This window comes from Marmota marmota, unplaced genomic scaffold (assembly GCF_001458135.2).
Source record: "Marmota marmota marmota unplaced genomic scaffold, marMar, whole genome shotgun sequence".
Taxonomy (NCBI): Eukaryota; Metazoa; Chordata; class Mammalia; order Rodentia; family Sciuridae; genus Marmota; species Marmota marmota.
In genome coordinates this window covers 13,629,704-13,654,321 of record NW_025999941.1, presented here as the reverse complement: position 1 = coordinate 13,654,321, position 24,618 = coordinate 13,629,704, and the positions used below count along the sequence as shown (strand labels likewise).

The following is a 24,618-nucleotide window of genomic DNA, read 5'->3' as shown; positions in this document are numbered from 1 at the left end:
GATCTTATTGAAATTCAGATTCTGACTTAGTAGGTTGTAATGGAGTCTGCAGTTCTGAATTTCTAATATGTCCCAAATGGTGCAATGCTGATGGTCTATGATATGCTCAGAGACAACGGACTTAGAGAAGTGAAATAACTATTGAAGATGTAGTATATTGGAGGAGCTTGAACCTTGTCTGTCTGTCTGTCTTAAAACCCACAATCTTAATCATAAATTCTACAATTTAAAAGCTAAACCTGGGAAGATTATATACCATTCTGAGAAGTTTGAATTTTAACTATAGGCAACCGGCAGTCATTAAAAATGTGTATGTAGGCAGGGTTCATTCAGAAAATTTAAATTATGGTTTATGGATGTATTTCCTCTAAGTATTTTGTTTGTTTTTGATGATACAGATCTAGGTCAAATTGGAGTGCAGTAAAAGAAAAAGGAAGCCTCCAAACTTTGTAAGTAATTGTGATGGTTTATTAGATCATCTACCCTGCAATGAGGGCAATAATTGGCTCTTATTTAGTGTTTCCTGCCCAACCATCCCAAGGCACTTTACTAAGAAGCATCATCTTTCTTTCAGAGCTGAAAGGCTGATGGAGAAGAGCTAAGGGATCTGATATTGTGGGCCTGACTTCTGGGCATGCTTTCATTATTTCTGTGGGATCTAGACTCTTCTTTCACTGTTCAGATATATACCTGACCATTGGCCTTAACTACTAGAAGTATCTGTATCAATATTTCCTTGAATGTGTCCCATGGAGACATTTTTCTCCTTCTTGGAAATGTGTAATGCACATCAGTGCAGAAGGGCTCTGAGAACTCCCACTGTAAAAGAATTTATTTAACTCTGTATAGCTTCGTGGTTTTCCAATGTAACTTGACCTTAAAATGACCCCCAACATTTTTCTCCCTCCAAACTCCTAACATTCCATTAGCTCTTCTGTCTGATGGGCTTTATGAAATGCTAGTCTGTACTCACAGATAACTATAGTCTTTGAGTACATTAATATCAGTTGCCTGGGGCTGTGTTCTGGCAGATTTGACATTGTAGCATCTGCAATAGGAGAGCCTAGTTTTTACTTTGCCTTTCCATAGTCTGGTGACCCTACAACTGTTAAAATATATATCTGTCCTTGGGGGGTTAGTTTGAGGAAAAAATGCTAATTTATTTGCATGTTTCCCTGTCATCTGGAAGGGTTGAGCTGTATGTTTATTTCTTTGTTGCCACATGTTTAATTCTTTTGTGGCAGTCATGGAATCTTCCTTCTCACTCTGCTTTGTGTAAAAAAAAAAAAAAATCCTAGTAATAGGATTATTATCAGACATACATTTACACTGAATCATTTCTTTTAACATTAAGTATATAACATGGAACTTTTGATTTTTAAAAACCTGAGTCAGTTTGGTAATTTGAACGAGATTTGTCTTTTCTTTTGAAGGATTTTGCATAAGATGGAAAAAAATCAGAAAGATGATATATAGTTAGCATTCATATAAAACCGGAAAATTCTGGCTAACTAAATTTCAAGATGTTGGTGGAATAACATACATGGTTGAAATTCAATATTATACTGAAAGATTGAAAACAAGCATTACTAACAGAGGAGGGTAAAGAGTTGCATTTTTTTATAAAACAGTTATTGGTCTATTTTAAAATATGAATTTATAGCTATTGAATAAACTGTGCCTACGCAATGTCTGAATTTCCTGAGCAGTCAGTTTGTCTGTTGTGTTCAGCTTTTGTAGAGTTGATCTCTCCTAATCAACTCTAGCATTTTTCATCTAGGAAAATGACTCTCACCTTTTGGTGGGCAAGTGGAATCCAACCATGAAGCTTCTTGAAAATACAGATGCTTAAGCTTCTACCTGAGAGATTCTAATTAGGTTTAGCCTGGCACTCAGACATCTATGTATTCAATTCTAGACAGGTAATTCAGACACACATAGTTTAAGAAGAGCTGTACTAGGTAGGACACTCTTTAAGATTCTAATATAGCCAAGATTCACATAAATTGTTAAAAACGTAACTTCCAAGCTATAACCTTGGGAAACTGTATACCTTTGTGCAAGGTGTACAGTATACAACCTTTTTGATGTTCAGGTATCCCTGCCTCATCCTCAGATATTCTGCTTTAATAAGCTTAATCTGGATTGTAGAAATATGCATTTTCTTCAGCTTTACTATAGTTGACAAATAAACATTGTCAGTATTTTCCAGTATTTATAGTATTCAATGTGATGTTTTGATATAAGTATACATTCCAAAATTATTAAATCAAGTTAATTAACATATCTATCACTTCACATACCTATCATTATTTTGTGGTGAAAACAGATTTTAACTGCTCAGCAATTTTTATATTATGAAGTTATTATTATTGATAGTAACTATACTGTATAATAGATCTCCAGAACTTATTTATTTGAATGAAATTTTGTACCCTCTGACCAATATCCACCTGTCTTCTGTTCCCTCACATTCCCTAGTAGCTACTTCTACTCTCTACTTGTATGAGTTCAATTTTTTTCAGAACCTATACCTACGTGAGAGCATGTAGTAATCGCATTTCCCGGCTTGGCTTATTTAACTAGCATAATGTCCATTCATGTCAGAAATCACAGAATTTCCTTTTAAAAGCTGAATAGTATGCCATTGTATATATACCACATTTTCTTTATCCATTCATCAGCCAATGAATCATGAAAGGACACTCAAATTGATTCATATCTTGGCTATTGTGAATATGCTACAATGAGCATGAGAATGCAAGTATCTCTTCAAGATCCTCATTTCATTGACCAAATTATGTTATGCACATGTACAAATATATCACAATGAGTCCAACTATGTACCAATAAGAAGATTCTTATTTTATATTCTTTGGATACATACCCAGAAGTGGGATTGCTGGATCATGTAGTAGATTTATTTCAAATTTTTGAGGATTTCTACTCTATTTTCCATAATGACTGTGCTAATTCACATTCCCACAGAAGTGTATGAGAAATAAAAGGCATTTTTTTTCTTCTCATCCTTTCCCATACTTGTAACCTTTTGTGGTTTGAGGACAGACATTCTAACAGGTGTGAGGTGATATCATCTTATTGGGTTTTCATTTGCACTTCCGTAATGGTTAATGATGTTGAGCATTTTTTAAAAGCCTATTGGCCATTCGTATGCTTTCCTTTAAAAACATCTGCTTAGGACCTTTGCCCATTTTTAGTCAGGTAATTTGTTTTCATAGTATTGAGTTATTTGAGTTCCTTATATATTTTCTATATTAACTCCTTATTAAATGTATGGTTTGCAAATATTTTCTCCTATTCTGTAGATTGTTTCTTTATTCTTTTGATTGTTTCCTTTGCTATGAAGAATTAGTCTGATATAATCCCATTGTTCTATTTTTGCTTTTGCTGCTTATACTTTTGGGATCATATATAAATAATAATAATAAATCCTTGCCCAGACCAACATCATGTAGATTTCCCCTATGTTTTCCTCTAGTAATTTTATAGTTTCAGTTGTTATATTTAGTCTGTAATACAATTTGAGTTTTTTATGGGGGTTTGTGATAAGTTTCATTCTTCTGTTTATGATTACCCAATTTACCCACTGCCATTTATTGTAAAAGCTGTCCTTTCCCCATGTGTGTTCTTGATACCTTTGTCTAATTCAGTTGACTGTAAATATGTGTGGATTTATATTTGGGCTCTCTGTTCTGTTCTTAGTCCACTTGTCTGTTGTTGTATTATAGCATGCTTTTGATTACTATAGCTTTGTAGTATATTTTGAACTCCAGAATAAGGTTGGGTATGCCTTATATGAAATGCTTGGGAATAGAAGTATCTCAGATTCTGGAGTTTTTCAGATTTTTAGAATACTTACATAGAGTTTACTGTTCAGATATTCCTAATCTGAAAATCTGAAATACTGCAAAATTCGAAATTTTTGAATGTCATGTCAGTCCTCAGACTTTGGATTTTAGATTTTCTGATTAGAGATTTTCAACCTGTAGGGTGATGCCTATGCCTTTGTTCTTTTTGCTCAAGATTGCTTTGGGAGTGGCCGCTGAAATATCTCAGTTGGGAGAGCTTTAGACTGAAGATTGCTTTGGGTATTTGTGGTATATATTGTGCCACATGAATTCTTGAGATGTTTTTTCTGTGAAAAATGTCCTTGATATTTTGGCAGGGATTGCATTGACTCTGTAGATCACTTTGAACATAAGATCATTCTAGCAATATTTTTCTTTGAATTCATGAACAATAAATTTATTTCCATTGGTTTATATCTTGTCCAGTTTCTTTCATCAAGGTTTAATGATTTTCATTGTACAGATGTTTCACCTTTGATTAAATTTATTTCTAAATATTTTTTATACTATTGTAAGTGATATTTTTTTCTCAATTTCTTATTCAAATAGTTAATGAATAGAAATGCTATTGGTCCTTGTATAATCATATTGTATCTTGGAACTTTTCTGAGCCTTTTTATGGTATATTTAGGGTTTAACGTCAATAAGTTTGTGTTATCTGCAAACAAGGAAATTTTTACTTTTAATTGGATTTCTTTTCTTTTTCTTTCCCAATTGTACATGCTAGAACCCCCAGGACTATTTTGAATAGGAGTGATGAGAGTGGGCATCCTTGTCTTGTTTCTGATCTCAGAGGAAAGGTTTTTGGCATTTCACCATTGTGTTTGGTTTTATTAATGGGCTTGTCATACTTGGCCATAATTATGTTCAGATACATTCCTTCTCTACCTAATTTATTGAGAATGTTTTTAACCATTAAAGGCATCAAAGTTTGTCATATTTTTTTCTGCATCTATGGAGATGATTATATGATTTTACCCTTCATTATGTTAGTGTGGTATATCACATTAATTAATTAGCATAAGTTCAATCATTCTTTCATTCCAGGAAAAAAAAATCCCACTTGATCAAGGTGTGCAAGGTGTGTGATCCCTTAAAGAGGCTAGTATTTGGAACTCACTTTGATAGTGGTTTGTTATGGAATTTTTGCATCTATGCTCATCAGATATTTTTAAAATTTTTTATTTGTTTTAATTAGTTATACATGATAGTAGAATGCATTTATGCACTTTGATATATCATACATAGATGGGATACAATTTCTCATTTTTCTGAGTGTCCATGTTGCAGAATCATATTGGTCATGTAGATATATATATATATATATATATATATATATATATATATATTAATAATGTCTGTTTCATTCTACTGTCTTCCCTATCCCCACAACCCCATTCCTCCCCTCCCATCACTTCCCTCTACCTAATCTAAGGTAACATTATTCTTCCCTAGTGTCCCCACCACCTTATTGTGAATTAACATCCGCATATTAGAGAAAACATTCGGCCTTTGGTTTTGTGGGATTGGCTTATTTCGCTTAGCATGATATTCTCCAACTCCAACTATTGAACTGTAATTTTCTTATTGTGTTTTTGACTAGCTTTGGCATCAGGGTAATTCTGACCTTGTAATATCAGTTTAGAAGTATTCCCTCCTTAACTTTTTGGGGAAGTTTTATAAAAGGATTGGTGTTTATTTTTTTTAAATGTTTGGTAGAATTCAACAGTGAAGCTAGGAGGTTTTCTTTGTTGGGAGTTTTTTATTTTGTTTTTACTCATTCAAGTTCCTTATTCATTATTGATCTGTTTAAATTTTCCATTTATTTGTGAATAAGTATTGCGAGGCTATTTATTCATTTCTTTTAGGTTATCAAATTTGTTGGCATGTAGTCTCTTATTTAGTATCAATTGTAATATCTCTTTTTTCATTTCTCATGTTAGTGAATTTTTTCCTTAAACTAGCTAAAGGTTTGTCACTTTTGTTTAAACCCAACTATTCATTTTATTGGTCTTTTCTTTCATTTTTCTAGTTTTTATTACATTCATTTTTGTTCTGATTTGCATTATTTCCATCCTTCTGCTGACTTTGAACTTAGTTTGTTCTTGTTTCTCTAGTTCCTTGAGGTTAACCTTCAGTGCTTATTTGGGATCTTCTTTCTAAAAGTAGGATTATGGCTACAAAATTTTCTCTCAGAACTGCTTTTGCTGTATTCCATACATTTTTGTATGTTGTGTTTCCATTTTTATTTATCTCATGATATTTGATTTTGCATTCAGGAGTTTGTTGTTTTATTTCTACATTTGTGCATTTTCCAGTTTTATTTCTCTCATTGATGTCTATTTTCATACTTTTGTCATCAGATACTTATTATAATTTCAGTCTTCTTTAAATTGTTAAGACTTGCCTTCCAATGTGTTTTTGCATGTAGATAGCTGTTCAGTTTGCTCTTCCTGTGCCAGCATGAGTGCTGGAATGCACCAGTCCCGACTTGTTAGGGACATGAATTTTAAGCAAGTATTCCACATGATTTTGCTATAAATGCTTTAAGAATCATATTTTGAGAGTCATGACTCTAGAAATATGATTTAAAGTAAGTAGATTCTATGGATGGTTAATTAAGTGGAGCTCTTGGCTACTTGTTTGGATGAAGACTTAGGGGGTAGAATTGAGTTGGCCACACCTTCCTTGTCAGAGATACCATGTGGCCACATAGGGTGGGGAACCCCCAAGCTGTGAACAGACCATGCTGTTTCCAAAGATCTTCTTGCATACCCTTGTTGTAGATCAGTCATAACATTTTTCATGCTGCAGTTAGGAATGTATCCATCAAGAGGAGCAGTGTCTTTGCCTGTGAGCAAGTCAAATGGATTTTCCATGGCCATGACTGCCTGGAAGAGGCATCGATCCTGCACACATAATCTGAAGGGACTCAGTGACTTTAAATTATAAGGAAAAAATGGTGAACATTGCAGGACAATGGACCTAACTTGTGAATTAACATGCCCAGAGGATAAACTATAAAGTGGTGATTAGAACTTTACTTTATGTCTCTATTATTTTTGTCAAACTAGACTCTGAGTCCAGAGCAACCGTTCCCAAAAGGTGGCTTATAGAGCCTTGAGAATCCCTGAGACCCTTTCATGAAATCTGCAAGGTAAAAATTATATTGCTATAATACTAAGTTGTTATTTGTCTTTTTCACTGTGGTAGCATTTACTAATGGCACAAAAGTAATGGCAGGTAAAAATACTAGGACCATAGCATGAATTAACACAGTGTCACCAAACTAGACTATTTATCATTTATTCTTTACCACCACATACTTATTGTTAAAAAAAATAAAAGCCAATTTCATTGAAGAATATCCTTGATAAACAGTAAAGTTTAGTAACTTGATTAAATTTTGATAGTTGAGTACAATTTTTTTATAGGACTGTGTGCTAAATTATAAGCAAACATAAAGAGCTGCTGCTGTGTACTGAAGTATCATGACTATCTCAAGGAAGACCCTTGTGAGATTGGGTGGTGATCAGAACTAAGAACTGTTCATACAGAATACCATCTTTTTAAAAAAATTCATAGGAACTACTGAAATATATAGACAGATATTTTCAAATGAATGTACAAAATGAGCCTGTCACTTTAAGTAAACCAATGGACATATGGGCTGCCAATGATACAGTTGAGATTTTCAAGAAAAATCCAAAATGTGGAAAATGTGTCTACCACCATAAGCTTGACAGCTTCCCAATTCTTAAAGACTTTCCTGATGAGATCATTGATGGTATTAACAAAAGTAATTCTTTTTTATGTCATATAATGAAATTTGTCAACATTTGAAAGATAAGCATAATGTAGTGAGCCAATATTTTTGATCAAAAGAATGTGTACTATTAACAAAATTTTGCACAGAGGATCCATTCGAAGTGCCACATAGACATGGATTTTCACATAAGAGAGTAGAAAGATCTTCTTGATAATGGTTTCAGAATGTACACATCAGCTAACAATTAAAGAAACCCTCCATTGTCAAGTTTTCACACAGTATGAGAGAAAATATCCAGTTATTCGAAAAAGCCAAAAATACTTCTCCTGAATTTTCTTGGTATACTTCAACCACAATCATACATCACCACACAATACAGAGGCAGATAGGAGAATTTACTTGTTTTATTTTAAGCTAAATAGTAAAATAAATTTCAAAATATGAGACATGGTTCTTCTCACTAGTTCTTTTGTTTGTATGTTTTGGAAAATGTATTATGTATGTGTGCATGTAACAAATTTAGTATGTATGTATGCATGTATGTATTTACATTAGGGATTGAAGCCAAGACCATGTCTATGCTAAGCACATGCTCTACCATGGAGATATGGTCCTAACCCCTAATATAGTTATTATAATGAATTATTAGTGTTTTTAAAGTTCTCTGTTTAATTTCTAATATGATAAGTATATATAGATATAACCCACAAAGTTAAAAACTCTTTGAGGGCTTTCAACTATTCTTTTTTTTTTTTTTTTTAATTTTTTATTGTTGGCTGTTCAAAACATTACATAATTCTTGATATATCATATTTCACACTTTGATTCAAGTGGGTTATGAGCTCCCATTTTTACCCCAAATACAGATTGCAGAATCACATCAGTTACACATCCATTGATTTACATATTGCCATACTAGTGTCTGTTGTGTTCTGCTGCCTTTCCTATCCTCTACTATCCCCCCTCCCCTCGCCTCTTCTCTCTCTGCCCCCTCTACTGACATTCATTTGTCCCCCTTGTATTATTTTTCCCTTTCCCTCCCATCTCTCATCCCTATTTAATGTTAATCTTCTTCTCATGCTCTTCGACCCTACTCTGTTCTTAGTTACTCNACCATTTGTTGAAGATGCTATCCTTATAATAATTGAAAGGCAATTATTTTTCAAGGCTCCGTCTTTTGAGACCTAGGATGCTATATTAGTCTATTTTGGTTGCAGAAAAAAAATATATATAGATTTATAGGTTTCTCTCACTTAGCTGTTTCCCTTATTATATTTTAAAAAAGAGTATAAGTAACAATAAATGTTGGTGAGCATGTAGGGGAAAGGGCATACTCATATATTGCTGGTGGGACTATAAGTTGGTCCAATTGCTGTGAAAAGCAGTATGAAAATTCCTTAGAAAACTAGGACTACACTCACCATTTGACCCAGTTATATACCACTTGTTATATATTGAAAGGAGTTAAAATCTGCATACTACGGTGATGCAGCCACATTAATATTTATACCAGCTCAATTCACAGTAGCTAAGCTATGGAACGAACCTAGGTGCCCTTCAACAGATGAAAGAATAAAGAAAGTGTAGTACATATACACAATGGAATATTATTTAGTCATAAAAAATGACTTTTGGTGGTAAATGGATGAATCTGGAGACTATTATGCTAAGTGAAATAAGCTAATCCCAAAAAACCGAAGGATGAATGTTCACTCTGATATGTGTATGCTAAAACAAAACAAGGGAGGGGGTTAGAATAGAAGTTCATTGGATTAGTTCATTTGTCTAAAGGGAAATGAAGAAAAGGGAGAAGGAATAGAAATAGGAAAGACAATGGAATGAATCTGACACAACATTCCTATGTATGTATATGAATATACCACAGTGAATCTCCACATCATGGACAAAAAACCCCCAATTCTAATTAGAATAAGATATACTCCATGTCTATATAAATATGTCAAAATATATTCTATTGTAATGTATATCTAAAATGAATAAATTTAAAAAAAGAAAAAATGCACTATAATTCAAGTAGGCCCTGATAACTTTTAAGAAAGAATGAAAAAAGGATAAGGAGGAATAAATACTCACCTCTAGATTTATTATCTAAGTTTTCCTACCTTTGTAAGTTGGAACAAGAAGCCACACCAATTAGAGTAGGCAAAAAAACAAAACAAACAAAAAAAACCAGTGTCCTCCAATTAATGTTAGTAGGATAAAATATTATGTTATATAATAACACATTGTTTTCCAAAAGGATTGTCCTGGTTTACATTCTCATTGGCATTATTGGGATTGTTTCTTTCCCAGCATCCTTGGCAACCCTTAGGGTTATTTAAAATAATAGTTTCCAAGATGGTGAAGTTAAAAATGATAGATAATTTTTATATGAAGGAGCCATTCAACAGGGAAGACAGAAGAGTAATTGGCACTTCCAAATGAGATTTGACTTCGATTACTACCTCGTAGGCAGAACTTTTTGCTGCCCTGACTACAAATAAGCTGTTTATGACAACTGAGATCTCTGGGGAATAAATTCTAGGGCTCAAGGGGGAGAAGGTGACTGGAGTCCAGAAATAAAAAAAAGCAATAAAATCCCATTTAGTCAGATTTTATCATTTATAGTTTGTCCTTGGATAGATTATATAAATACTGTACTAAGGTCATCCCTGTAGAGCTCTGTGTCAAACCCCCAAATAAACTGAGACTGAGAGGCAGAGGAGAATGTATGCCTGTCAGTCTCTTGTGTGTCAGAGGCTTTGCCATTATAAAGTTATAGTAGATCATAGAATTGCTTGTCAAATGATTAAAATTGTCATCACGGTTTCCATTTTCCACATCTTTTCCTTAGAGCATGTATGCAAAAGATTTGCAGAACGCCTGTGGGCTTTTGGAGCCACTAAAGGGACTTGTTGCCTATCTCCATTCCCTGCCACTCACCACAGATGTGCCAGTCATGCCTACAGACATCTTTTGTCATAGTCACACTGCAACTGGGTGGAATATTGAGGGAAATGTCAAAAATGTATCCATGTGAAAAGAATAAGAAGGAAGCATTATTCAAAGAGCTTGCTTCCTGCTTGGGCTCCTTTTTGCATGGAGCAGGCTGATGTCTAATTTCAGCCATACAATTAATTCTTGGCCAAGAAGAGAAGAGACATAACTGCCACAATTTGTATAACCGGAATGTTGCTTCTCTAATTCTTGTGCTTCTTTTCTTTGTGATTTCATCTGAAAGCATCTTTTGAGGCCTTTTTGTTGTTGTTGAAAAATTTTTTTAATCTCTTGAATGATGAAAATGGACAAAAACAGAATTCAGCAAAATGTAAATGAATCAGAGCAAATGGGATGCAAGTATATATTGTGCAGATCCAGAACAGAAATAGAGATATTTGTTCTTCCTTTTTTGAGGAGAATCATAAAACTTTCCACGATGTGTCAGACACTGTGTTTTACATTCTCTATGCCCAGGCGTTTAAAGGTGACACAAATGCAGTTTTGAAATGTCGAGGTTATTATTGTGCGTTCTGACGATAAATTAAGTGTTCCTTCTGAGACAGAGATTTGTCCTCTAACCCTGATGTGATCTTTCAACACCACTGTGAATTTCTCCTCTTTATAAGAATTTCACTTTTCATGTTTTCACTTCTGCATCTTTCTATAGTACCCCCTCTTATTAGAATTATTATATATTAAATGTAGATTTTAAAGAACATTCTGGACTGCATCATGAAAAATGGCTAATGTCTACTGAATAAAAGCTAGTAGGAAAATGGCCTATGTATTTTTTGAAGTAGAGTTTTCAGCTGCTCTAACAGGAAATATAATAGCCCTAATGTACTCAATCTGTATTGTAAATTGCAGTTTTGAGATGATCTCCTGGGATTTGCTGGGGTGCAGGTGGAGGACAGATTGAGGGTTGGTGGGTAGGAATTCTTAGTTGAGCTGTAAGATGTATAGTCTCCTTTTAGTAATTATGTAATGAAATATATATTTTTTGTCTATATATGTTAGACTAAGTACACTTACGCCAGTGTGTAATTCAAAGGCTTCCACGTACTTACGGGAAGGTCTGGGTTTCAAAATTGTACTTTTCTCTAAGGGATCTGATAATGGCATAAAATCGCCATAACCAAGTGGTCCTGAGAGGCCAGCATTGAATTTCAAACTCTAATTCAATAGATGCACTTTTTTAAAAGTACATTAAATCGAAGTTAGTGTCCTTCATTCCCTTCGTCTTTCTCTTTCTTGTTTCGTTTTTGTGACTCCATTTCGAAACTCTTGTGACCAGCCGTCATTTACCTGCCTTGCTTGCTTCACTCTAATATAAGGTGAAGGTCTTCCTTTTTCTTTGGTCTCTATTTTCTTATCTGTAAAGAAGATTATTGATATCTTTAATATTGCTTTCATCTCTGAAGTTCTGTTTATGTCTCTTTCCTCTTTCATCCTGCATCCATGATAGATTTTTTTGAGGATAAAATAAAAAAAGTGACATGAAGGTAGTTTGAACATTGTAATAGAGCATAGAAATTTAAAATACAATTGCTGCTGTCTAGTATCACTCTCTCCAGTTGGTCTTATGGCAGCAGGTACGAACTATCTTAGTTTTTTTTCTAAATCCATGGTGCAACTGATATAGTAAAGATTGTGGATTGGTACATTTTTTTTTAAATATTTATTTATTTATTTTAGTTTTCGGCGGACACAACATCTTTGTTTGTATGTGGTGCTGAGGATCGAACCCGGGCCGCACGCATGCCAGGCGAGCGTGCTACCGCTTGAGCCACATCCCCAGCTCGGATTGGTACATTTTTAACACAAGGCTGTTGGGGTAGAATGGCAGTCATCTGAAGCTTTCCAAGCAGATAGTCCAGTTTTAGGCATTTTATGAAAGCAAGTAGATATCTGAGAAGTAAGAATACATTCCAAGTCTTTCAAGCAACCAAGGAGTTGATTTTAAGTTTAAAGATCATTATTTTTTAGAAGAAGCTATGATGATTTTTCAGAGACCTGAATGGTGGGCAAAGTAGGACCAGTGACTAAGTTATACCATTCTTTTTCTTCCTTTGATTTGTGATTAAAATCCAAATATGATGTTGTTGAAGAAATTAAGATATAAATTCTTATTGTGAAAAAGATTCATTTTAAAATGTTTTTTGTCTCTTTCTGCCTAGAGCAAACTCTTGCTCAGTGTAACAATGAAATGCCATTTAGATTGGAAGTGCTGATGCAGCACTAATGATTTTAGAGCAAATATGTTACTCTAATTTCCTCCATCTGCTATGAATAAAAGCATATGAGTATGAAGTCTTGGAGAATTGTAGAGAATATTGTTTCTTAGAAGAAGAGTTGAAGATATTTTAAAATGTGTGTAGGTGTGAGAATAATTCTTTTTTTTTATTTTGTCAAGTGTCTCAAAAATGAGAGCTTTATCATAGCTCAATGAAAATGTCAAGAAGTTTTCTATATAGTTTTGCCGAGAGACTCCTGGGGAATCTTAAGTGACTTAAAGACTAACCCTCTAAGATTTTTTGTAATACAGTATTGATGATTCAGATGAAAACTTCCCCATGCATTTCTTTAGCACTTCTAACCATGGGTAAGAGCAACTTTTATACCTTCGAGTGAAGAATAGTTCTTTTTATTTCTTGAGGATTGTTGTGTCTTGAATCAGTCCTCATGTGGTAGTGTGGGAGGAAGGGTATACATGCTCTCCAAGCTTCATGGACAATTCTGCCTGTCAATGCTGGTAAATAAGTTGACTTAATTTTAAAATCTAGAAGAAAAGTTGATTCTTTAGGATGATATAGGTCTCTATGTTTATATATGTATATAAAATCAACATTCACATAAGCAAAGTAAAAACAATACCAATACCCATAGAAACAAATGGAAGATTATTGAAGATGTACCACTAAAAAAGGCACCAGGCCCAGATGGTTTTACAGCTAAATTGAATCCAAGTTTTGATTATCAAGCAATTCAAGACCTCAGAGAAAGAGGGAAGGAGCCTTAATTGCACAAATCTAGAATGAGCTTATTTCCAAACCTTACATAAATAGATCTAAAAAAATATCTTATACCCATTTCATATTTGTTTGTAGAAGTATATTATTTATAACAGTATAATTATATATTTAAGTATATAATAGAACAGTAATCTAGGTCTATCTGCTTATGAAAATAAAAGTTTTGAAATAGAGGTAATTTCCAAAACTACAAACCTGTTCATAACTGGAAATTCATACCATTAATCATGTGAGAAAATTAAATCATCAAAATGATGTGGTGATACCAATTTTGTTGTGTTAGTTTACTCAGGCTGTCAAAACAAACTACCAAACTGGTTAACTCAGAAAAATAATTCATTCTCCATCAGTTCTGGAAGCTCGATGTCCAAAATGAAGGTGCCAGCAGAACCATGCTGTCTCTGAAGGCTCTCAGGGTACGCCTGCCTGGACTTTCTCTACCTTCTTACACTTGCTGCTTGTCCTTGGCATTCCTTGGCCTGTGGACACATACTCTCTGCCCCCATCGTCACATGGCATTCTCCCTGGGTGTCTGGATGTCTGTTTTTTCTTCTTATGAGGACACCGATCATTGTATTATAGCCTACCCTAGTCCAGTATAACCTCTGATCTAATTATTATAATGTAACTAACTATATCTACAAAGATTTGATTTCAAAATAAAGTCACTTGAGATTCCAGAGAGTTGTAAATTTGGGGATTCTGTTCAACCCAGTATACATGTCAACAATTTCACAGAATTTGTTAAACGTTATTCAGAAATAGCCATAGAAGAAAGTGAATTAAGGACAATAAAGAATCTTTACAAAAATCTACCATCAATTATTACATTATACATGAAGTAAAAAATCTATTCATATTAAACCAGGAAAAATATAGATGGACATTTTCTGTTAGCACAGTTACTTTAGCACTGTGTTTTGGGTTGTGCCTGATATAATTAAACAAAACAAAAATAAGCAAATATAAATAGAAAAAAAGTGATTTTTATTTTATATGATACGATTATATTCCTAGAAATCTTAAGACTGTCTTATAGACTATTACTAATAAACCTGAATGCTAAATATCCATAAGGTAAATATAAAAAAATCAAAGTTTTCTTTATGGTTTTAATAATAATTTTTATATTTTTTTGTTTATATAAGTGAATATTTTTCACAGAAATAAAAAATTCACTTATGTAATTAAGAAAAATAAAAATCCTGAGTAATTAATATACTAAGGAAAGTGAAATGCTGTTATAGGAAAAATATTTTATCAAGAGATGGAACATTATTTGTCAAAATAGTCATACCATATTCCCTAAAATTTCCTAATAATATAAAATGTTATTCCCTCCTAAAATAATATATGCTAGTATAATTCATCAGAATGGTAACAAGTTATTATTTTTCTTCAAGGCATTAAAATTTAATGAAAAGTCATTGTTATTAAAATGGTATGTTGTTTGCCATAAGAAAATTTGATGAATATAATAGAAAAGAGAGTTAGAAACAGATTCAAATATATAATAATGAATGAAATATTGTAAAAGATTTTTTAAAATTTACTGCAAAAGGTATGTTTATAAAATAAATGATGTAAAAATTAGCTTTTATCGGTAAGTTATAAGTCTTAGCACCTATTTCTTAACATAAAACATTCAGATGAGTTGAAGGTGTGAACATACCAGACTGAACAACATAAATATTAAAAAAAATAGAAACTCCTGTACACTGACCAAATGAGTTATACATCATATTTGAGAAAAATGGCTAAAGATATAATTCCGAAGGGAATATTTAAGTGGCCAATAGACATGAAAATCTTCTCAGTTTCACTAGTAGTCATAGAAATACAAATTCAAATCATAATGAATTATACTCTTTTCCACTTAAATACATAATATAATTTTAAATTATTGATAATGTACATGTTTGGTGATGATGTAAAAAATGAAAATTTTTCATATGTTGATAAATTTGGAAATGTCTATCAAAATCAATGAAATACCTGCTCTCTGGCACTATGTCATTATTTTTGGGAAGTATTAGTATGTTATATGAAAATATATATTCAAAGATGTTTGCTGCATTGTTTGTAGTTACAAAAACAATCAAAAGAAAAATACATCAGCACAAAGCTCATCAAAAAGAAAGATTGTTGAATATTATAACTGTACTGTAAAATATTATGAATGAGTAAAATAATTAAATACATCTATACATGAATTCCAGCATGGCCATAATATATCAGTGTATAATCTAATAGTATAGCTTATTACTAGATTATAGAGTATAAACTAATAATAATCAGTGATTAATTGGGACATTAAGAATGTATTAATGGGGTTGGGGATGTGGCTCAAGCGGTAGCGTGCTCGCCTGGCATGCGTGCGGCCCGGGTTCGATCCTCAGCACCACATACCAACAAAGTTGTTGTGTCTGCCGATAACTAAAAAAATAAATAAATATTAAAAAAAAAAAAGAATGTATTAAAATTAGGGGCTGGGGTTGTGGCTCAATGGTAGAACACTTGCCTAGCACAGGCAAGGTTCTGGGTTCGATCCTCAGCACACCATATAAATATGTAAGATAAAGGTATCGTGTCCAACTACAAGTGAAAAAATAAATAGATTTTTTTTAAAAGAATGTATTGAAATTAAAAAGAAAAGGATGACTCTATAGCCAATATAACCTTATGTATGCTATATGAAGCTAGAGAAGAATGTGGAAGGATAAAAAAATAATTGTCTCTGTTTATTGTTTTGATTTTGTTAGTTATCATGATAAATGGAATAGGAAGTACAGCTGGGGGAGAATATCGATTACTATATACCTGTGTGTGTGTGTGTGTGTGTGTGTGTGTATATCACATACATACATAATTTTGTTTATTGTGTTACCTAAATATTTCTAAATATTTATTATTTTAAAAATTAAAATAGTAATATTTCTCTGTAACATTTAAATTTTTACATATGTGTTTATCTTAAGTCCTCGTGGTATTATATTTTAAGATAATACTTTCACCTCATACAAAAATAGGCCAAAATTAGAGCATTCTGTGTCACTCTATGACCGGGTCTCAACTAGTGGGAATACTGCTTTGCTCAGAGTGCTAGAGGACTCCTCTGCAGCTGCTCCCGCAGGAATCATGGCCACCATGCTGCATGGGGCCGGTGCTATGTGGGGCCCTGAGTCTTAGCATTAGAACAGGATTCCTGGCTCCCGATGACTCACCTCAGCAGGTCTCCCGGGTGCCTTGACGGGGACCACTGGCATCAACACCCGGTGCAGAATTCCCAGGCACCGCTTCCTCAAAGGACACTCAGCTGCTACCCACTTGCAGGAACTATGGCTGTCACTCCCGTGTGGACCCCCATCTACCAACGTGGGGCTCCACATGCCTCCATCTTGGGTCACCTCCATCACCATCTTTTGTTGGGGCAACTACCAGTTTGGAACACCAAATAGCCAGCTACCCTCATTTTCTAATCCCAGCCTCTCCAATCCTCAGCAGGTGCTAACTTGGCAGAGTGACTTCCCAATACAAAATAGCCCACCGTGACAGGTGCACAGCCACAAGAGTGCAACACATAAGACCCCGAGAGGAAGGTTCCTGATTAGGAAGTAGAAAGGGAGAGGGTGAGGGAGTTACACTTTAGAGACTTATCTAGAGGGCAGGAACTGTGAGGTCTACAGGTGAGATGAGGAGATAAGACTTGGTGCCCACATCACAGGAGCAGACCCCAAAGAAGTTCCTTGAGGTGTAGTCTCCCAATGGGACCAGCAGGTGCCATACCCCACCTCCAAATGCCCCGCACCCAAGACCAATCCTCACAACCTGGTAACCGCAACCATCCTGAGGGCGGAGATACCAACTAAGAACAGACAACCCCACCTATTGGATAAGAAGGGAAGCAGGAAAGATACAGATCTCCAACCAAAACAATCCTGGTTTCTTCCTTAGAGACTTTCTTTTCTTTCTTCCCGCTCTTTGTTCTCCCACCCTCACATCCACAACATAAGTGAAACCAAGTACTTTGCATGAATTAGGATATTGAGGACTGAGATGACTGAATAGTATATTATAGTCGTATTACACATAGTATACTACACCCTGATTCCAAAATTGGGCAAAGACACATTAGAGAAAGAAAACTTCAGACATATCGCTAATGGACATAGATGCAAAAATTCTTAATAAAATTCTGGCAAATTGAATACAAAACATGTCAAAAAGATTAAGTAGGGTTCATCCAAGGGATGCAAGGTTGGTTCAACATATGGAAATCAATAAATGTAATTCATCACATCAATAGACTTAAAGATAAGTATCATATAATCATCTCAATAGATGCACAAAAAGCATTCAACAAAATATAGCACCCATATATGTTCAAAACACTAGAAAAACTAGGGATAACAGGAGCATATCTCAACTTCATAAAAGCTATCCACGCTAAGCTCCAGGCCAATATCATTCTAAATAGAGAAAAATTGAAAGCATTCCCTCTAAAAACTGGAACAAGACAGGAATTCCCTCTTTCACCATTTCTGTTTAACATAATTTTTGAATCACTGGCCAGAGCAATCAGATGAAAGAAATTAAAGGGATATAGATAGGAAAAGAAGAAATCAAAGTAGCACTATTTGCTGCCAATATGAAGACCCAAAAAATTCTACCAGAAAACTTCTAGAACTAGTAAATGAATTCAGCAAAGTAGCAGAATACAAAATCAACACTCATAAATCAAAGGCACTTCTGTATATCAGTGACAAATCCTCTGAAAGGGAAATGAGGATAACTACTCAATTTACAATAGCCTCAAAACAATAAAATATTTGGGAATCAACTAATGAAAGATGTGAAAGACCTCTACAATGAAAACTACAGAATGCTAAAGAAAGAAATTAAAGAAGACCTTAGAAGATGGAAAGATCTCCCTTGTTCTTGGATAGGCAGAATTAATATTATCAAAAAGACCATACTACCAAAAGCACTATACAGATTTAATGCAATTCCAATCAAAATCCCAATGACATTCCTCATAGAAATAGTAAAAGCAGTCATAAAATTCATTTGAAAAAATAAGACCCAGAATAGTTAAAGCAGTTATTAGCAAGAAGAGTGAAGCCAGGTGGCATATCTATACCAGATTTTGAACTATACTACAGAGCAATAGTAACAAAACCAGCAAGGTATTGGCACCAAAACAGACTGGTAGGCCAATGATACAGAATAGAGGACACAGAGACTAACTCAAATAATTACAGTTATATTAGACAAAGGCACCAAAAACATACATTTGAGAAAAGATAGCCCCTTCAACAAATGGTGCTGGGAAAACTGGAAATCCATATGCAACAAAATGAAATTAAACCCCTATCTCTCACCATGCACAAAATGCAACTCAAAATGGATCAAGGATCTAGGAATTAAACCAGAGACACTTCCTAGAAGAAAATGTAGGCCCAAATCTCCACCATGTCAGATTAGGCCCCAACTTCCTTAATAAGACTCCTATAGTGCAAGAATTATAATCAAGAATCAATAAATGGTATGGATTCAAACTAAAAAGCTTCTTCTCAGAAAAAGAAACAATAAATGAGGTGACTAGAGAGCCTACAGATTGGGAACAAATTTTTACCCCTCACACAGCAGATAGAGCACTAATCTCTACAATATAGAAAGAACTCAAGAAGCTAAACATCCAAAAAACAAGTAGCCCAATCAATAAATGGGCCAAGGAACTGAACAGACATCTCTCAGAAGAGGATATGCAACCAATCAACAAATACATGAAAAAATGTTCATCATCTCTAGCAATTAGAGAAATGCAAAGCAAAACTATTCTAAGATTTCATCTTACTCCAGTCAAAATGGCAGCTCTTAAGAACACAAACAACAGTAAGTGTTGACGAGGATGTGAGGGAAAAGGCACACTCATACATTGCAAGTGGGACTGCAAATTGGTGCAACCAATGTGGAAAGCAGTATGGAGATTCTTTGGAAAACTGGGAATGGAACCACCATTTGATCCAGCTATCCACTCCTTGGTCTCTACCCAAAGGACTTAAAAACAGCATACTACAGGGACACAGCCACATCAAGGTTTATAGCAGCATGATTCACAATAGCTGAATTGTGGAAGCAACCTAGATGTCCCTCAGTAGATGAATGGATAAAGAAAATATGGTGTATATACACAATGGAATATTACTCAGCAATAAAAGAGAATAAAATCATGGCATTTGGAGATAAATGGATGGAATTGGAGAATATAATGCTAAATGAAGTTCGCTAATCCCTAAAAATCAAATGCCAAATGTTTTCTCTGATATAAGGAGGCTGATTCATGGTAGGGTTGGGAGAGGAAGCATGGGAAGATTAGATGAACTCTAGATAGGGCAAAGAGGTAGAAGGGAAAGGGAGGGGGAATGGGGGTAAAAAAGATGGTGGAATGAGATGGATATCATTACCCTAAGTACATGTATGAAGACACGAGTCGTGTGAATATACTTTATATACAACCAGAGATACGAAAAATTGTGCTCTATAATATGAATTGTAATGCATTCTGCTGTCATATATAACAAATTAGAATAAGAAAAAGAAAAAAAAGGCTAAAATTTCAAACACTTTATGAATTACTATTCAAAAATCATATGAATGGTAATTCACAAAGGAAGAGATATTAAACACTCATAAAAATTTCAGCTTCATTAGTTATCAAAGCAATCATAATTACAGCAATAATGAGATTTTTCTCAGACTGGCCAGAGTTCAAAAAATCAGTACTTCTCAGTATTATACAGCATGTAGGAGTGTAGGAAAATCTGCATATATTGCCTGGTAAACTTTCCTGTGGGCAGTTTGATAGTATTAATGGAATAGCTCCAATTATGTCCAAAGCTACTTCTGGAAAGTAATGCTGAGGAAATAATTGCTAAGTTGTGTGTATTGATGCTCATTTCATCTTTGAAGTAGTGAAAAAGTTATATATCTCTATATTCTAAAAGAGATGAGCCTTTAAATAAGCCCAGCTACAAATTTTATTACATTATAACTACATAAACAGAAACTCTCACTTGTCAATGTTATGAAAATTTACACACATTGATTCAGATTACCATTTATGGCATAGAAAGACATTCATGAGGGCTGGGGCTGTGGTTCAGAGGCAGAGTGCTCGCCTGGCATGCGTGAGGCACTGGGTTCAATCCTCAGCACCACATAAAATAAAATAAAGTTATTGCATCCACCTATAATTAAAAAAAATAAATACTGAAAAAAAAGACATTCCTGAAATAGTTGATTCATGTATAAGATAGGTCCCAGTTATTAGGGAAAGCATGATATAACTGTGGTATATTTATGCATTAAGAAGAATGATAGTATGCATACCAAACTCTTAGCAGGAGCTTTCTCTGGGTGAATAGATATTTCTCTTGGTGATAGATTATTGGTTTTATTTTGGTATTTTCTAAACTTTTCAAAATGTGCTTAATGAGCTTTATCAAAAAAAATATTGAATCTTTTTTAAAAAATCCTGATTTTATTAATAAAAAATAAAACAAAAAAACAAAACACAACAACAACAACAACAAAAAACTAAAGGCCAAATTGGAAATGTTTCAAAAGTTAAAAAGGGGTAGGGCCTTCTGTGAAAAAAAAATCCAGACCAGTAAAGAAAACTTATTATTTTACTGGTCTTAATAGCAGAGTTTGTTAGTTCATAATCTGGGCCTGAGAGGCCTATTGGAAAGTTTGTTTGGAGTCTATTGTTACCTAAATATCTGACCTTTTTGAATTAGCTTTGCTGCCATATGTAGTTTAGCAAAGGACTCTTCACTAACATGTTTACTTTATCCCATTTGTTTGAGGATGAGGTTTGCAGTTTTCCTCCAGGGAGTAAATGACTTCGTGTACCTTGTTCCCAGACACTTATCTCAGAAGCAGCACACCTTTCTGATAGAAGGCAAATGTCATGACTGAAGGCATGGGACAGAGGCCTGATTGATATTCCTAAACTGCCTCTTTTATGTCCTAGAGGCTAAATCTGCATTCTTTTGAGTGGGGTAGAATGTCAGTACAAATGCTTTATCTATGCTGAACCCGATGGAGAAAAGGAAAAAAAAAATGCCCCACTCCACTTCTTTATTTAGAGTTTGCATTGAGAAAGGCAAGCACTATTTGAAAGGTCATCCCATTTCAAGTAGCAGATGGATAGGAAAAAAAGACTCTGGCTTTTACAAATAATTTAATTGAATTCTCCTTGCCATTTCTGCAGGCAATTCAGGATATTTTTTAAAGCATTGATCCATAATTATCTTTCAGAGTGGTTAGTATTGTTAGACAGATGTGTAATTCTTCATGTATATGAGGGAGCAATACAGCATCCATTTTACTCACTCAATTGTCATTTCCTTTCCTGTGCAAACAACTGCATATTATAGAAGACAAATCATTGCTTTAAGAAAAAGAAACAAATTAATTTTTCAGATTTATTTTTGACTTGAAGTCCTCTTTTCTTAAGCATGGCTATGTTTATAAAGGTCAGCTCCTTTGCTTCCCTATAAGCAAATTACCATTTGCATCTATGTAGCAAATTTATAGTCTCTGGGTGCAAAGATCATAGGGATAAGAGGGGTTGAGGGGGTCACAAGCCACAAAATACAAAATTAGTATGTTAATAGAATATAAATCAGGAACAACTAAGACTTAAAAATGCCTTGTATTTGTGGCTTATTCGTTGGTGTGTGTGTTGAAGTGTTTGTAATCTAATTGAGCTATTCTGTTTGGGTTGAGTTTGCTAGGGAAAATTCAGGATGCCCAGTTTTTGAATTTCAGAGGAACGATGAATACATTACTTTAGTAGCACTCTGCCCCAGGTAATACTTTATACAGCCACCTCAGAATAGAACATTCTATTTAAATACAGTTGTAAAATACAATTTATAAAGGAAAAGTATATAAAAAATGTTTAATAAATAATTAAAAATTACTCATCTACCCAGGACAAGGCAGGATTTCCAGGAGCCCTACAGTTTTCCCTTGAAAACCTCCCTGGTCTGAACTGTCTCTTACCACATTAGAGGGGGAAAACACATTCTCTTCTTTGAAATACTAGTTTCCCTTCTTTTTTTTTTTTTTAATTGTTGTTGTTGTTGACAATCAGCTTAAGTACTTGGAATCACACTCTGTGTATTTTGAATTTTATACAAATAGAATTACAATGCATGCATCTTTAAAGGTAAAATATTCATAGTCAAATTTGAGAGCAATGCTAGCGATGTTTCTCTATCAAATTGTGAGATAGGTAACACTGTTACGTTTGCACATGCTTGAGTTTTCTACAGAGGAAAGACTGAAGGGTAATTATTTAAAAGAAATCTCTGTAATGAGTTCACTCATGTTAATGGCACCATAGATATTTGCATTTTTGAATACTCTCCTGTCCAAATGTTTGTTCTCCGTAAGCCGCAATGATTTTCTAGAACTTGAGGCCAATCCAGTGATATTTTCACTGGGTTTCTGTTGCACTGATGTCAGTGGAGTAAATCACATCTCCAACCTAAGGTCATAATGTTCAGCAGTAAATGGATAAAGAGCCTTTTGATTTATTATTCATATAGATAACAATCCTCAGAATGACTAAGGAACATTCCCTTTTATGTCATAAATTTTATCTGGTGACATTTAAAAAATGTCTTCCAGAGCCCAGCCCTCTGATCCGTGGACTCTCTTTCCTTTTGTTAATAACAACGTATTTTGCTCTCCTTTACCTCCCTGAATGCTGAGGGTGGCACATTTTCCACGTTGCTTTGTAGCGCCACCTTCACAAGAGCAAAAAGAATAAAATGCAATTTAAAGCCAGATTTCTAGATGTTGTAGGAAATAGGCAATTTTGCACGGCAAGGACTGGAACCCAGGGGTGATTTATTATTTATTTGACTGTGGTGAATATTCATAGTTTTGCATGTCAAATTATGATTACTGAGATTTTTGTTTACCCCCAAGAAGCATGGGAAGTTGTCTTTAAAATTTAAATTTACTAAAATTCACTGTTTAAGGTACAGAGAACTTTATATCTAGATGAATCTTTTAAAATGATTTGGCTAAAGCATCTAGATAATCTATGTAAAACTATTCAGTGTTGTATAAAACCGGACTGAAATATTTTTGTGAGGGCACATTGGTATGTATAGAGCTAAGGTTCTTTTCTCTTGTAGAAGAGGACCCTGAATTCAAAGAAAAGTCAATATGTAACCCAGCTGGCTTTACCCTATTTGACTAGAGAATGGAGCTGGGCCAATGTGCTTCTTATCTCCACCACTCCATATAGACCTCCAGAGGTACTACTACAGAACTCTTGGTTTTCCATCATCACAGTCTTAAAACCATTTACATAGGGCTGAATAACTTATTAATCAAACATTATGCACCAGGAACTATTCTGAACACTCAACAAATATTAACTCATTTAATTCTCAAAACAGGTCTCATAATGGTCATTAATAGTATTCCAATTTTATACATGAAGGAGTTGAGGCATGAAGAAGTTAAATAAGTTGCCTAATATCATACAGCTTGTCAGTAGCAGACCCTGGATGATATTGTTCCAGAGTCCCTATTCTTGTCCATATGCTTTGCAATGTCTCCCTAGCATCAGCAGCAGTTACAGTGAACTCTTATTAAAGTTAAATACTATTCCAGGAGAGCGTTACATAAATTGTTATAGCTGATTCTCCCAAAGCAGCCAAGGAGGTAACTGTATTATCTTCAGCTTACAAATGTAGGAAATGATGCATAAAGAAGTTACATAATGTTTCTGTGAGGTACATGGCCAGTATTTATTTTACTCATTTATCTTAACCATTTTTTATTGATTATTTTTAAAGGAGTATGATGATTTTCTTCTTTTCTTCATGCCTAACATTGCTGAGACAACAATATGTTC

The 24,618-nt window shown here is 34.2% G+C and overlaps 1 protein-coding gene across 11 annotated transcripts in view; it reads left to right on the top strand.

The window, feature by feature from the left end:
* Fhit (fragile histidine triad diadenosine triphosphatase) overlaps nt 1-24,618 on the top strand; it is a 1,420,772-nt gene that overhangs the window by 483,535 nt on the left and 912,619 nt on the right. Inside the window, exon 4 of one of the 11 annotated variants that reach the window (XM_048801196.1) lies at nt 6,944-7,026. The exons of the other annotated variants lie outside the window; for them this stretch is intronic. The gene's annotated coding sequence lies outside the window, so the exon portion shown is untranslated. The remainder of the gene's footprint in view (nt 1-6,943; nt 7,027-24,618) is intronic. 11 annotated transcript variants of the gene reach the window in all.